Genomic DNA, 14763 nt, shown 5'->3' with positions numbered 1-14763 from the left:
GCAAATTACTCAAAGAAAAACCTCCACCCCTAAGGAAGGAGAGAAAAAATAGTGATAGTTATAATTGACAGACAGAAATAAGAGTGTCAATAGCAGCTAGCAAACCTTCACATACAATGCATATGTAATATAATCACAATGGACTCTAATTCAACTACACAAACACCAGGAATGGTAGGATATAGAGCCCTGTATACCTTAACCACGGGAGAGGTATACAGGTAGACTGACCCAAACCATCCTAAGACCAAGAGCTATAGCAGCACACGGATAGTGGACCGTGAGCGTCTCATATACACGTGGAGGGTATGCAGAGCAACGCAGATGCACAAAACCCCTTGTAGGGACTGCGTCTGGGTCAGGGGAGCTGCCAGGGGAGCACCTACCTCCTCTAAGCTGCGTCACCCAGCCGGGTACACTGGCCTCGTGGCAGCAGAAGCGTCTGCTGCATATACCCAGCATCAGACGATAAGGCCCCGGCGGTCTAGTGAGGACGTGGACAATCCCAGGCCCTGACTGCAGCAGCTTCTGGTGCGTCTCTGACACTACTGCTGTGAGCAATTCCCCGTAAGCGGGGAACCTCCTTACCTGACATCTCCGTGCATCCGGTTGCAGTATTGCTGCTAGCAAGCTCAGCTGCGACCCGCCGAAATCACCAGCCCAGTTACTGATGTTGCGGCCCGGCGGAGGTAGATGGAGTCGCAGTACATGCGTCTTAATTCAGATGCTTAGTATTGCCAACCCAAAAACAGAAATAAAATAAAGCATTAAATAAAAGCTTAGGACTGAGCAGTCCCATTACAAAGGTGAGTCTTGATCCTGCCGCACCAAACAAACAACTAAAGGCCTATAGCTAGGGGCGGGGTATACAGTCAGGTGCATAAATATTGGGAAGTTTGACAGAATTTTCATATTTTGGCCTCTAGTCATCACAATAATGGCTTTGAAATGAAACAAACAAGATGTGCTTTAACTGCAGACTTTCAGATTTAATTTGAGGGTAATTACATCCAAATCAGGTGAACAGTGTAGGAATTACAACGGTTTCTATATGTGCCTCCCACTTTTTAAGGGGCCAAAAGTAATGGGACTATCAACTCAAAAGCTATTTCATGGACAGGTGTGGGCTACTCCCTCGTTATTTCATTATCAATTAAGCAGGTAAAAGGTCTGGAGTGGATTCTAGGTGTGACATTTGCATTTGGAATCAGTTGCTGTCGACTCTCAATATGAGATCCAAAGAGCTGTCACTATCAGTGAAGCAAGCCATCATTAGGCTGAAAAATCAAAACAAACCCATCAGAGAGATAGCAAAAACATTAGGTGTGGCCAAATCAACCGTTTGGAATGTTCTTAAAAAGAAAGAATGCACCGGAGAGCTCAGCAACACCAAAAGACCCGGAAGACCATGGAAAACAACTGTGGTGGATGACAGAAGAATTATTTCCCTGGTGAAGAAAAACCCCTTCACAACAGTTGACCAAATCAAGAACACTCTCCAGGAGGTAGGTGTATATGTGTCAAAGTCAACAATCAAGAGAAGACTTCACAAGAGTGAACATAGAGGGTTCACCACTACATTGGTGAGCCTCAAAAACAGGAAGACCAGGTTAGAGTTTGCCAAACAACATCTAAAAAAGCCATTACAGTTCTGGAACAACATCCTATGGACAGATGAGACAAAGATCAACTTGTACCAGAGTGATGGGAAGAGAAGAGAAGGAAAGGAACTGCTCATGATCCAAAACATACCACCTCATCAGTGAAGCATGGTGGTGGTAGTGTCATGGCGTGGGCATGTATGGCTGCCAATGGAACTGGCTCCCTTGTATTTATTGATGATGTGACTGCTGACAAAAGCAGCAGAATGAATTCTGAAGTGTTTTGGGCAATATTATATGCTCATATTCAGTCAAATGCTTGAGAACTCATTGGACGGTGCTTCACAGTGCAGATGGACAATGACCCGAAGCATACTGCAAAAGCAACCAAAGAGTTTTTTAAGGCTAAAAAGTGGAATGTTATGCAATGGCCAAGTCAATCCCCTGACCTGAATCCAATTGAGCATGCATTTCACTTGTTGAAGACAAAACTGAAGGGAAAATGCCCCAAGAACAAGCAGGAACTGAAGACATTTGCAGTAGAGGTCTGGCAGAGCATCATCAGGGATGAAACCCAGCGTCTGGTGATGTCTATGCGTTCCAGACTTCAGGCTGTAATTGCCTGCAAAGGATTTGCAACAAAGTATTAAAAAGTGAAAGTTAGATTTAGGATTGTTTAGTTTGTCCCATTACTTTTGGCCCCTTAAAAAGTGGGAGGCACATATAGAAACCGTTGTAATTCCTACACCGTTCACCTGATTTGGATGCAATTACCCTCAAATTAAATCTGAAAGTCTGCAGTTAAAGCACATCTTGTTTGTTTTATTTCAAAGCCATTGTGGTGGTGAATAGAGGCCAAAATATGAAAATTCTGTCAATGTCCCAATACTTATGCACCTGACTGTATATGGAGGAGGACTCAAGGCATCCTGGGAGCTGAAGCTTTAACTGTTTGGTGCCAACCATAATATCCCCATGGAATTCTAGTGGATCTCTATGGACCCTGAAGAAGAAATGTAGAGATTTTATAGGTGCAGAAATTGGATTTTAAAGTAGTGTGTGTTAAAAGATAAGAGAATGTGAAGGTAAGGGGGCAACTGTGTTGCAGACAGGACTTTCAGTGACAACGTGACATTGGTGCAGATATGCAGTTAGATGTATGTAAAAACCAGAAGGCCTACACACTAAGTTGCAAGTGAAGTAAGTTCTTGCCGTGTATAAACATTAAGTTTAGGTTATATTTACAGTATACAGACTGATAGTTTTTGTGGCGGTGATTTAATGAACTCACAGTTGTTGGCTCAAGGCAGTCCTTTTGTAGTAGGGTTTGATGTTTGATTGTTCTTCATTATAGGGTTAAATTACCTGGGTGATTTCTACATGGGCAAAGTCCTTGGGAGAAAGGCTTGAGAACAAAAAGGGAGTATGGGAGAATCGATTCAATGCAGCTGCTAAGCTTATCACATATAATTATTATTATAACAAAGGCTGTATGTGTACCAGATACTAAACTAAGCTATATTGAAGAAATTGTCCAGCACCGTTTTACAAAGGAGGGTATATACTGTAGGTGGGGCGCATGTTATGTCAGCAGCTTCATTTGGGAAGCAAGATATCTTGCACAAAAGAAGATACAATCATCCAGCAACAAGCAGCTGGGAGGAGCCCCATTGAGACCAGACATATTGTTGCATACACTTACCTCTGAAGCCAAGTATATGCAATCAAGCTTTTCATTTCACAATGCTGGCTGTTGTGGTGTTAGTTACTAGTATACAAAAGAACAATCAATAGGACACAATATATCAAAAGTTTATTATTCAGTTACTCAGCAAGAAAATCTGAAGAATGCGCTTACTTTCCCTTATCAGGTTCAGTTATGTGGTGTCATACATGATGGTGCCTCCATTTGTCTACGCTGCTCCTGACCTGACCAGTGTTGACCAGTAATCCAGGGTAACCAGCAAAAGAGGAGGAGGAAGGTAAGTCGTGAAGAGGGGAGAAAGTGAGGGGCACATGGGAAAAGTATGTGATGGGTACAAATGGCAGAGAACAGTACATGATAAATATGAAAAGAGGATTAAAGGGAAACAGACATACACACACTGGGAGACAATAAAATAACACCCTAAACAAGATTCTGCGACAAGACACTAACATCAATGAAACAATTCCAAACTTTGTTCATGCACAACTTGGTAGGCAAAGTCTAATAGCCCTGACTCACTGGACCTTTAACAAAAAGTACTGATTGCAGTAAGAGAGGTGCAGCTGTCAGCATTGAGGATGCTCTGCTACCAGTCTGGACAGTTGGTATTGTGGAGATCACCACAATGCTATTGTGCCCAGATCTCAAATGTGTGTCTAATTTAAAAATGATTATGGACTCTACTACCACATGGAGCCGACATTATATATATACAAAAAAATAGAAAAACGGTCACTCACCAGGTAGATTAAAACATTAAAATCACATCTTTATTGAATTCTTTAACACCACCATAATAGAAGTCAACGTTTCAGTCCTCACATGAACCGTCATCAGGACAGTAACATCAGATGTACAGTACACAATCATGTGGTATTGTGTACTGTGCATCTGATGTTGCTGTCCTGATGACAGTCCATGTGAGGACCGAAACGTCGACTTCTATTATGGTGATGTTAAAGAATTCAATAAAAGATGTGATTTTAATATTTTCATCTACCTGGCGAGTGCCCGTTTTTCTATTTTTGTGTATATGGATACCTACATGGATTTCTGAAGGAGCATCGCCGTGACTGTCTCTACAAAATAAGCAGTGAGTGCGGACATATTGTTTCTGTGTATATATATATATATATATATATATATATATATATACACACACACGTGGAAGGCAAGGATTTACAGTTAGGTGAATAAATATTGGGACATTGACAGAATTCTCATATTTTGGTCTCTATTCACCACCACAATGGCTTTGAAATGAAACAAACAAGATGTGCTTTAACTGCAGACTTTCAGATTTAATTTGAGGGTAATTACATCCAAATCAGGTTAATGGTGTAGGAATTACAACGGTTTCTATATGTGCCTCCCACTTTTTAAGGGGCCAAAAGTAATGGGACTATCAACTCAAAAGCTATTTCATGGACAGGTGTGGGCTATTCCCTCATTATTTCATTATCAATTAAGCAGGTAAAAGGTCTGGAGTTGATTCTAGGTGTGACATTTGCATTTGGAATCAGTTGCCGTCAACTCTCAATATGAGATCCAAAGAGCTGTCACTATCAGTGAAGCAAGCCATCATTAATCTGAAAAATCAAAACAAACCCATCAGAGAGATAGCAAAAACATTAGGTGTGGCCAAATCAACTGTTTGGAACATTCTTAAAAAGAAAGAAAGCACCGGAGAGCTCAGCAACACCAAAAGACTCGGAAGACCACGGAAAACAACTGTGGTGGATGACAGAACAATTATTTCCCTGGTGAAGAAAAACCCCTTCACAACAGTTGGCCAAATCAAGAACACTCTCCAGGAGGTAGGTGTATATGTGTCAAAGTCAACAATCAAGAGAAGACTTCACAAGAGTGAATATAGAGGGTTCACCACAAGATGTGGTGAGCCTCAAAAACAGGAAGACCAGATTAGAGTTTGCCAAACAACATCTAAAAAAGCCATTACAGTTCTGGAACAACATCCCATGGACAGATGAGACAAAGTTCAACTTGTACCAGAGTGATGGGAAGAGAAGAGTATGGAGAAGGAAAGGAACTGCTCATGATCCAAAACATACCACCTCATCAGTGAAGCATGGTGGTGGTAGTGTCATGGCGTGGGCATGTATGGCTGCCAATGGAACCTTGTATTTATTGATGTGACTGCTGACAAAACCAGCAGAATGAATTCTGAAGTGTTTCATGCAATATTATATGCTCATATTCACTCAAATGCTTCAGAACTCTTTGGACGGTGCTTCACAGTGCAGATGGACAATGACCCGAAGCATACTGCAAAAGCAACCAAAGAGTTTTTTAAGGCTTAAAAATGGAATGTTATGCAATGGCCAAGTCAATCCCCTGACCTGAATCCAATTGAGCATGCATTTCACTTGATGGAAGACAAAACTGAAGGCAAAATGCCCCAAGAACAAGCAGGAACTGAAGACATTTGCAGTAGAGGCCTGGCAGAGCATCACCAGGGATGAAACCCAGCGTCTGGTGATGTCTATGCGTTCCAGACTTCAGGCTGTAATTGCCTGCAAAGGATTTGCAACAAAGTATTAAAAAGTGAAAGTTAGATTTAGGATTGTTTAGTTTGTCCCATTACTTTTGGCCCCTTAAAAAGTGGGAAGCACATATAGAAACCGTTGTAATTCCTACACCGTTCACCTGATTTGGATGTAATTACCCTCAAATTAAATCTGAAAGTCTGCAGTTAAAGCACATCTTGTTTGTTTTATTTCAAAGCCATTGTGGTGGTTAATAGAGGCCAAAATATGAGAATTCTGTCAATGTCCCAATATTTATGCACCTGACTGTACATATAGTGTATTAAACTGATCGGTACAGGCAGGCTATTACACAGGACCTTTGGCATAATTATTTGATAATGGAACTGATGATATTTTGAAGATTAGATATCCAGCCAAATATTGCTCGTTGTCATGCTAAAACAGAGGTTTCCGGACTGCGCCATTACAGTCCATCGAACTTTATTAATAGACATTAAAATAAGACTTGCAGGTTTCTTTTTGTAGTTAAATATTTAAAACAGATAATAAAGTGCACTGTACAATAGAGAAGTGGATTTAAAGAGGTCTTATCTATCTACTTTTAATTTGCACAGTATAGATTAGATCGGTTAGATTAACCAGCATTGGTAAAACCCACCTACAGGAACCAGATATGCATGTACTGTATTTGCACATAAACATACTATAGTCTTTCCTTATAAATCACATGGATTAATGTAATAGTCTGTGAATTGCTGGTTTTACATTTTAACGATGGCACCTGACTCCATAACAGCTTCATAAACTATTTCTTTAGTGTTAATTCTAGGACGTAGAAAGGGCGCCCGAAAAAGGTATGTGGCCATGAGAAAAGGGGTGTTTCTTTAAGACAAGCCCCCTTTTCATCAACCTTGGGGGCATGCCCAGGACTTCCGGAAATGCTGGGCTGCCCCCAAGCTCTTACCTCACAGTGAATAGATGCAGTGTCCATGCGCACAGCATCTATTCACAGGCAGTAAGCGCTGTAATGCAATTCCCCAGAGGGACACTGTGGTCTGCGGGTGGGGACGGCCCGAGAGTTGTTTTAGCGGGGCACCGACAGGGTACTTCCACATGGGTACAGCCTAGCGGGAACGCAATTCTTACTAGCACTGGTGTTGTGCTCAGAATATGGCAATCTTCATATTTTACAAGCCATATTTGGCTCTGCCCATGGCACCAACCTATTGGTAAATGGTAGTCCAATTGTTGCCCCAGGTCATGAATGTAAGACTACATGCTAAAATGCTTTTATCGTGGCTTATTACAAACCCTTTGTTTCCTTTCAGTTCATCCAAACATGTTGAGTGTGGATATTTTTTTTAGGCTCATCAAAAGGTTCCTGTATTATTTTTACAAAAAATAAATCTTATTTTAATAGGTGCACCCAGTACTCCTTTTACTTTAGAATTCTTTAGTCTGTTAATAGTGATCTGGTTATCCTTAAAGAGCAGCAGCAGGTTGTTGGATTTACATTATAAAATGGCGGAATAATTTTCTGTGCGCTTTTTTCCCTTTATATTAGGTGTACCTAGATATAGGTTTGTGAGGTTCCTACCTGAGGCACAAAATACAAACTGTTTTGCTTCATTTCTGTTCTTACTTTTCAGACATTTGGTATTTTTAGTTACATCTACTTATGAAGCTTTAGAAAAAAAAGTGTTACCTGTGATGGTAAAAAAAAGACATTAAAACATACATAAAGAAATACATTTTCCTGGGTTTGGAATCAAGAAACCCAGTACAGGTTGAGTCTCCCATATCCAAAATGCTTGGGACCAGGGGAATTATGCATATCAGAATAATCCATATTTTGGAATATTTGCATAAAATAATGAAATAGCTTGGGAATGGGACCTGAATCTAAACACAAAATGCATTTATGTTTTATGCACACCTTATACACATAGCCCGAAGGTCATTTTATACTGTATTTTTTATAATTTTGTGCATCAAAAAAAGTTTGTGTATACACATGAAATTCATTTATGTTTCATATACACCTCATACACACACAGTCTGAAGGTTATTTTATACTACATTTTGAAAAATTTGTGCTTTAAACAAAGTTTGTGTACATTGAACATCAGAAAGCAAAGGTTTCACTTTCTCAGTCATGCTAAAAATATTCCGTATTTCGGAATATTTGGATATAGGAGACTCAACCTGTATATTTAAATAGTTGCCAGTACACGGTGGAATCCTTAAAAAAAAAAAAAAAAACACCCCACCTTGTTGACATCCATGGGAAATAAATGATAACAGTGTGTGTTTGGTAAGGGTCTTCGCTTTTTATCCACTTGCCTGCCATGGTCGCATATTTCTGACCACACCAGGCAGTGCTTTATCTGATCTGGTCGCAATATTTAAACCAGTCAGATAAACAGTGTGGGTGGCTGCAGTAAGAGCATCTTCCCACAGCTGATGCTCTCAGAGGGGAATTGGTATGTAATGCCTGTTGGGATACCTCCTGTCAAAATATCTACAGCGGCATCCCGGTGGTTGGTATCCCGACAGGAGTCTGGTAAATATACAGTACTTGTCAAAAGTATGAGCACACCCCCTGAAATCGAAAAGAAGCTTGATTATCATACATTCTGCTACTTGTGTATGAATGGAGTTTGATAAAAATACCGAAATATATTATTTCCGTACCGATGCAACCCAGAAAATCGATAGAAATGTGTAAAAAAAAAAATTAGTATACTATAATAATGCCCACGGTAGCGGTGCCACTTATACAGTATACATAATAAATGCCCATGGTGGCAGTGCCACTTATACACATAATGCTACACACTCACAACACCATAGTGTTCACTTTAGCTCCGGCGGCAGGCAGGGCGCTGGAGCTAGAGAGGGCACTTCCTTGCGCGCCCAAAAAGGTGGCATGGCCAATGAAAAGGGAGTGTGTCTATAAGACGCATCCCCTTTTCGTCACTCATGGGGGGTGTGCCCGGCACTTACGGACACGCCGGGCAGCCCCCAAACGCTGCCGACAGGGAGAATAGACACCGGGCGCATGCATCCGGCGGTGAATGGATCACCGCACATTTCCCCACCTGCGGGACACCGCGACCCACGTGTGAAGACAGCACCCGCAGGCTGTGAGGGCAGGGCGCCACACCCCGCTAAAACAGCCTAGCGGGAACGCTACCACCACATATACACACAGTAAATACACCATTCATACAGTACACGCAAATTAATCATGTACTTTTTGGCTCGCATCACCGGGCTTTTGTGCGTAGTCGTGCTGGTGAGCGCTTTCTCCCAGACTGTGTAGCGCCAACAGTTAAGCATGGAGGAGGCAATGTGATGGTTTGGGGATGATGAAAATTTTCATAAAGTGACACAGTCGTTTTGCTGACTTTGGATACCCGTTTATTTCCACGGAGAGCCATAAGCGCTACACATTGCAGTGACGGTGCCCGCTGGCTGGATTCAAGGCGGTGAGAGATAACCAGTTGGTAATATTACAGCCTCATAATTTCCCTGTCAGAAGATAACCTTGTCCATTGCCCAGGCGGTAGGAGATATCAATAACCGCTACACCTCTTCAGGATATACAGGTGGATTATATGTGCGCTTCGAATTAGCATGGAGTCCGTGTTTCCTAAATAACATTGTATTGTTTACACCTTTGGAAAACATTCCAGCGCTACCCCTTGTCAAAACCCAGAGGTAAAATCAAAGGGGTTATTAGGACTCTCATATGTGGACTTTGATCGGGTGAGAACTGTCAGATTAAGATTGGTCAGTTTACATGCAATATACAATTTTTTTTATATTTTCTTTAGTAAACCTGTCAGTTACACAGGTTTCTATTAGGAATCAAGAGGTTCCATGGTAATATATGATAGTCTGTACAGACTTTTACAATATTAAGGTGATTGTTATATGTCATTTGTATATCATTACTGATATGCTTATTGTGTATTTATTAAATTCATGGTAGATTTATTTGGAGTCTTGAATTCATTTCTGCCACGTTAAGTATTTATTTGTAATTACAAATCCAATTAGCGCAACACCATGAGTGTATTATTTGTTTGGGATCATCAGCAGGTGATCTTTTATTGGGTTTACACAGACCCATAGGTGTTTGCAGCTGTGGTCTATTATTCAATTGTAGTTTATTAGCGCCAGGCTGTTATTTGGTGGGACATATTGACTTAGTCAGAATCGACAGAATAATGGTTCAAAAGGTGTACCACAACATATTAGTGCGTCATGCGATTCCCTCTGGAAGGTGACTTGTGGGTCAGAACTTCGTTTCCAACAAGATCACGATCCAAAACATGCTTCCAAGTTGTGTACTAATTATTTGCAAAAGAAACAAGATGCTCAAGTCGTAACAAAAATGGAATGGCCACTTCAATCACCAGATGTTTCACCCGTCGAGCTTTTGTGGGAAGAACTAGACAGGGAAGTCCGAAAACAGATGCCTACCAACACTGCTGGCCTCTTGGAGGCTTTTCAAAGCCTCTGGAGTCGAATGGATCACCACAATCTAGAAAAATGTGTAAATAAGATGCCAAGGATATGCAAAGCGCTTAGCAAAGATAAGGGTTGTCACTTCAATGAAAGCAGACTACCTAAATAAACTTGCCTAAAAGTCAAAACAAGTATTTTTTTTGTTTTCTTATTGTTCACAAAGCCAATAAAACAGGTTTTAATACGTTACTGTGCAGTTAAATTGAAAATCCCTTAAAATATACTGGTGTGCTCAGACTTTTGACAAGTTCTGTACTTACCCTCCCTTCTTGTAGCCGAACCCTAACCCTCCCCGTAAATGCCTAAACCTAATGCTCCCCCCCTTAGTGCCTAATCTCCCCCCCCACCCCCCAAAACCCAATGCTAACCCCGCTATGGTACCTAAACCTAACACCCCTCCCTCCCCCCCCCCCCGCAGCTAAGAAGCCCAGACTTACCTGGTTCGGGCTGGCATCTGTGTACCGGCATCGGATTAAGATAGGTGGCGGTATGTCGAAGCCTATCTTAAGTCCAGTGTTGGACTTCCAGATCGGGATTCAGACCGGACGGCATTCCGTCTGCCGGTCTGATAACTATATCCCCTCAGAGAGACCTTCCGGTCCATCTGCTTGCCTGCACCCTCCCCCAGTGTCTGTCGGGCTGCTGATCGATCAGCACAACAGAACCCCCACCAGCAGCTGTAGCGATTAGCAGCTGCTGGGAAAAATTTAATTAACACCCCCCCCCTCACTCCCTAGAGTGTACCTGGTATGTGAAGCCACTGTAAAATGGAAAGTCGCAATGTTTCCGATGATTGAAAGAAGAAGAAAAAAAAAAAAAAGTAAAAAAATTAAAAATAAGCTTATTAAAACATTTTGAATAAGTTGAAATAGATGTTCTTCACCTGATTCGCTCAAATTTTTTTTTTACAATTTCTGAGCGGTTTTTAGAAAAAGAAATTAGTCAGTTAAGTGTCACAAAACATCACAATAAAAAAAGTGAAACTTGGAGGTCTTTCCCTACATGAGAATTTTTTTTTTTTTAATAAAGGAAGCAATAATTAAACTTTGTTCACAGGGATTTCAAAATAGTTTTTGCATGGAAAATAAAACTTGTAAGAGATTTAAGTTATGTGTTCTATTAAAAGCATTATAGAAGGAATAAAAATCATTTCCAAAGTTTATGTAAGGGCTTTCATTTAAAGGTTATATCCTTATGTCACTGAATCTATAAGTGTGTAATATGCAAAAAAAAATAAAAAAATTGAACCAAAAGGCAGCACAAAATCAAATTGAATTAAAAAAATTATATTGTTTTGGTAAAATAAAATCTGCATTTACATTGTAGCAAGCATTTTATGAACAAAGCTCCTTCTTCAGTAAATTCCCCAAGAAAGAGCTTGGGACCTGAAACTTCTGTTACAATCTCCTCTATACTACAATGTCAATTCATATAATTTCCGTTTTCCGCTCAACACAATAAAGTTCTTTGAATTTCAATTTGATTACGTACTGCTTTTATAGTTTCCTGTTATGTACGCACACATTTCTTGTGGGGGTTTGTACACCCTCAGATTTATTATGTTTAATTTGAATCAAAAGTTTAACTCTAAAGCTGCATACACACAACGATTTTGTTACCAACAATTTTCTGAACGATTATCTGTCAGATTTTTTAAAGTGTAATGAACGATTTTTTTGAACTACAATCGATTTTTGCATATTAACTTAATGGAAATCGTTGAGTTGGCCAGTCTGACTGAACTACAAACGTGAACGCGCATGAACGATAATCGTTCTTTTTTCACTCAGAAAGTGAACGATTTTTTCAACGATTGAACGATAAACAATATAATGATAATCGTTCAAAAAATCGTTGTGTTTATGCACCTTAAGGTGTGCATTGGATCCACAGCGCACATATTTTGGGGATTTGTTAGTACTGTACTGACAGGCAGTATATATCAGTGGCAGACCTTCTCTGTAGTCACCGTGTTGTCAGATTTCCCTTTACCATTGCAGAAGTGCAAGTTAGTTTCCCTTTTCCAGCAGGTTCTATATTTTATATGCAAGTAATAAACTTTTCATATAAACAAAACTGATATGCAATGTTAACATGAGGTTTGGTACCTGTCCAAATGCCCGTCATGTTGAAAGTTACATACTTTTTTAAACTAATTTTTTTGTTCTTCTACAGAATCTGGTTTGTGGATTGTTGAAGTGTGACCCCCCGTACCTCACAACAGTGCAGTCTTTGAAGATTTAATCTTAACAGCACCAATATAAAATCGATGAAACAATAAAGCACTTCCAACTGCTGTTTTTGGAATGTAATTTTATTTATATTCTTTATCCTGAAATCCATTAAAACACTTAGTGCAGCAGATAATGTATAGATATATTTTTATATATATATTTATATGCAGTATAACAGATATATAAAATCCAGAAAACACAGGCAAAATACATAGATGCAGGCTTGGCCTGCTAATATCAAACCCACAAGACTATTATTGCCAGCTAGGCACCAATTTCTGACACACAATATTAATTTCTTTGTTATACACATACCATTGAAAAAGACAAAACCAACCCCTGTTCCATGCAAGAAAACAAAATAAAATATATATATTAAACATGGTAATTACAAAATACATTTTATAATTTGTTTTTAAAATGGATCAATCCTTCATTCCCATTATATAACAGTTATATAGGGTATCCAAGTGTAAAAAAGAAATACAAAAAATATTTTTGAATTTTTCCCCAAACAGCAAGAACATATATAATTGAAAAGGAATAAAAGTGTTTCATCTTCAGTGTATGTGTTCATATATAGATCTGGTACCAACGTTGCAAACAAAAGTAAGCTTAAATGCAGGTTTACAGACAAGAAGGAAGAAAGTAATTATATATACACACACATTACATTCAGTAAATGTAACAGATAAATAGGTGTGAATATCACTGTTAGCAAACATGAAAGCATATTAGAATAAAGGTCTAACTGAAAATTACTGGTGGGAGTGCATTGCTTTCTGGCTTTTGAAATTAGACAATGCATCGGAGCATCTGCAGTTGCTGTTACATTTAGATGTAAAAACAGACTTTAAGAAGATGTTAAAAAATACTACTAAAAACACTAATTCATTGGGAAGAAAATAATTCACAACATCAGGGACTGTTTGGCAATAATTCTACAGAGATCAGATATAAATAGGTGAACAGTCGGTCATCTACTGCATACACAGACTGATTTTCTTAAAACTTAAGACTCATTATTAAGTGTGTAACAAGATTTAAATAAATAGCTGTATCCCCCCTTGAAAAAGAGAGAAAAAAAAAACAAACACCTTTAAAAATTTTCCTTCACCAGTTGCCTCTTAAGAGTACAAACTTTGCCAGATTTAGCACCACTAAGGAAGTAACTACCTATGTACAATATATAAAAAAAAATAATAAAATACAATGGGTGCTTATGTAATAGGGTGCAATCTGCAGCCGCTGCGGAACTCCTGCTAGTCTTCGAGTATTTTTAAAGCGGCAATCATTTACAAGCCAAAACCAAGCTGGTTTTACCTTTGAAATGAGTGCCACTTTAAAAATACGTGAAGATTCGCAGGAGCTCCCGCAGAAGAATTCAGATCGCACCCTATTACATAAGCACCAATATGTGAATGGAAGGAGGCAATATGGCGCAACAAACAACACAGCGTGCACGAGTAAGAAACTGCGCCAAATCCACCATTAGTTCCACATGAACACATTAAAAAAAAAAATATATATATATATATATATATAATAATATATATATATATATAATAATATATATATATATAATAATATATATATATATATAATAATATATATATATATATATATATATATATATATATATATATATATATATATTAATATTATCAGGTATGAATCATTTTTGTTTCACTAAATTTCTATCTATTTGGGGTTTTAAGAGTAACATTCTTCCAGGCCAAGTTTCCACTTTTCTGTAGCTTATAAAACATCAAACAGCACCAACATGGACAGATATTCAATATAGTAACATAAATATTGCAGTTGTTCATTTGCATCTGAAAAACAGATGAGGACAAAAGAGAGTGGCTACATTTCAAGGGGTGTCAGCATTTCTGGAGGCAGGATCTAATCCATAACCAGGATTGTACTGCATGCAATATTATTGCCCTTTTAAACCCTGAAGCCAAAATGGACGATGTTTAGTAAATATACCCCCAAAAGTTGAACATGGTCTGCACAAATATGCATATATATGACTGAATAAGCAGTAGACTACTACAGTATATTAATAAGTAAAATTATTTCCTTAAAAGCACAGTAAACCTTAATACATCTAGATGAACAAGGTATATTGTTAGCTACATTTTGGCATTTCATTACACTACTAGGATATG

This window comes from Taudactylus pleione, unplaced genomic scaffold (genome assembly GCF_031769625.1).
Source record: "Taudactylus pleione unplaced genomic scaffold, aTauple2 ptg000642l, whole genome shotgun sequence".
Classification (NCBI taxonomy): Eukaryota; Metazoa; Chordata; class Amphibia; order Anura; family Myobatrachidae; genus Taudactylus; species Taudactylus pleione.
Note: the sequence above shows the minus strand (reverse complement) of the source record.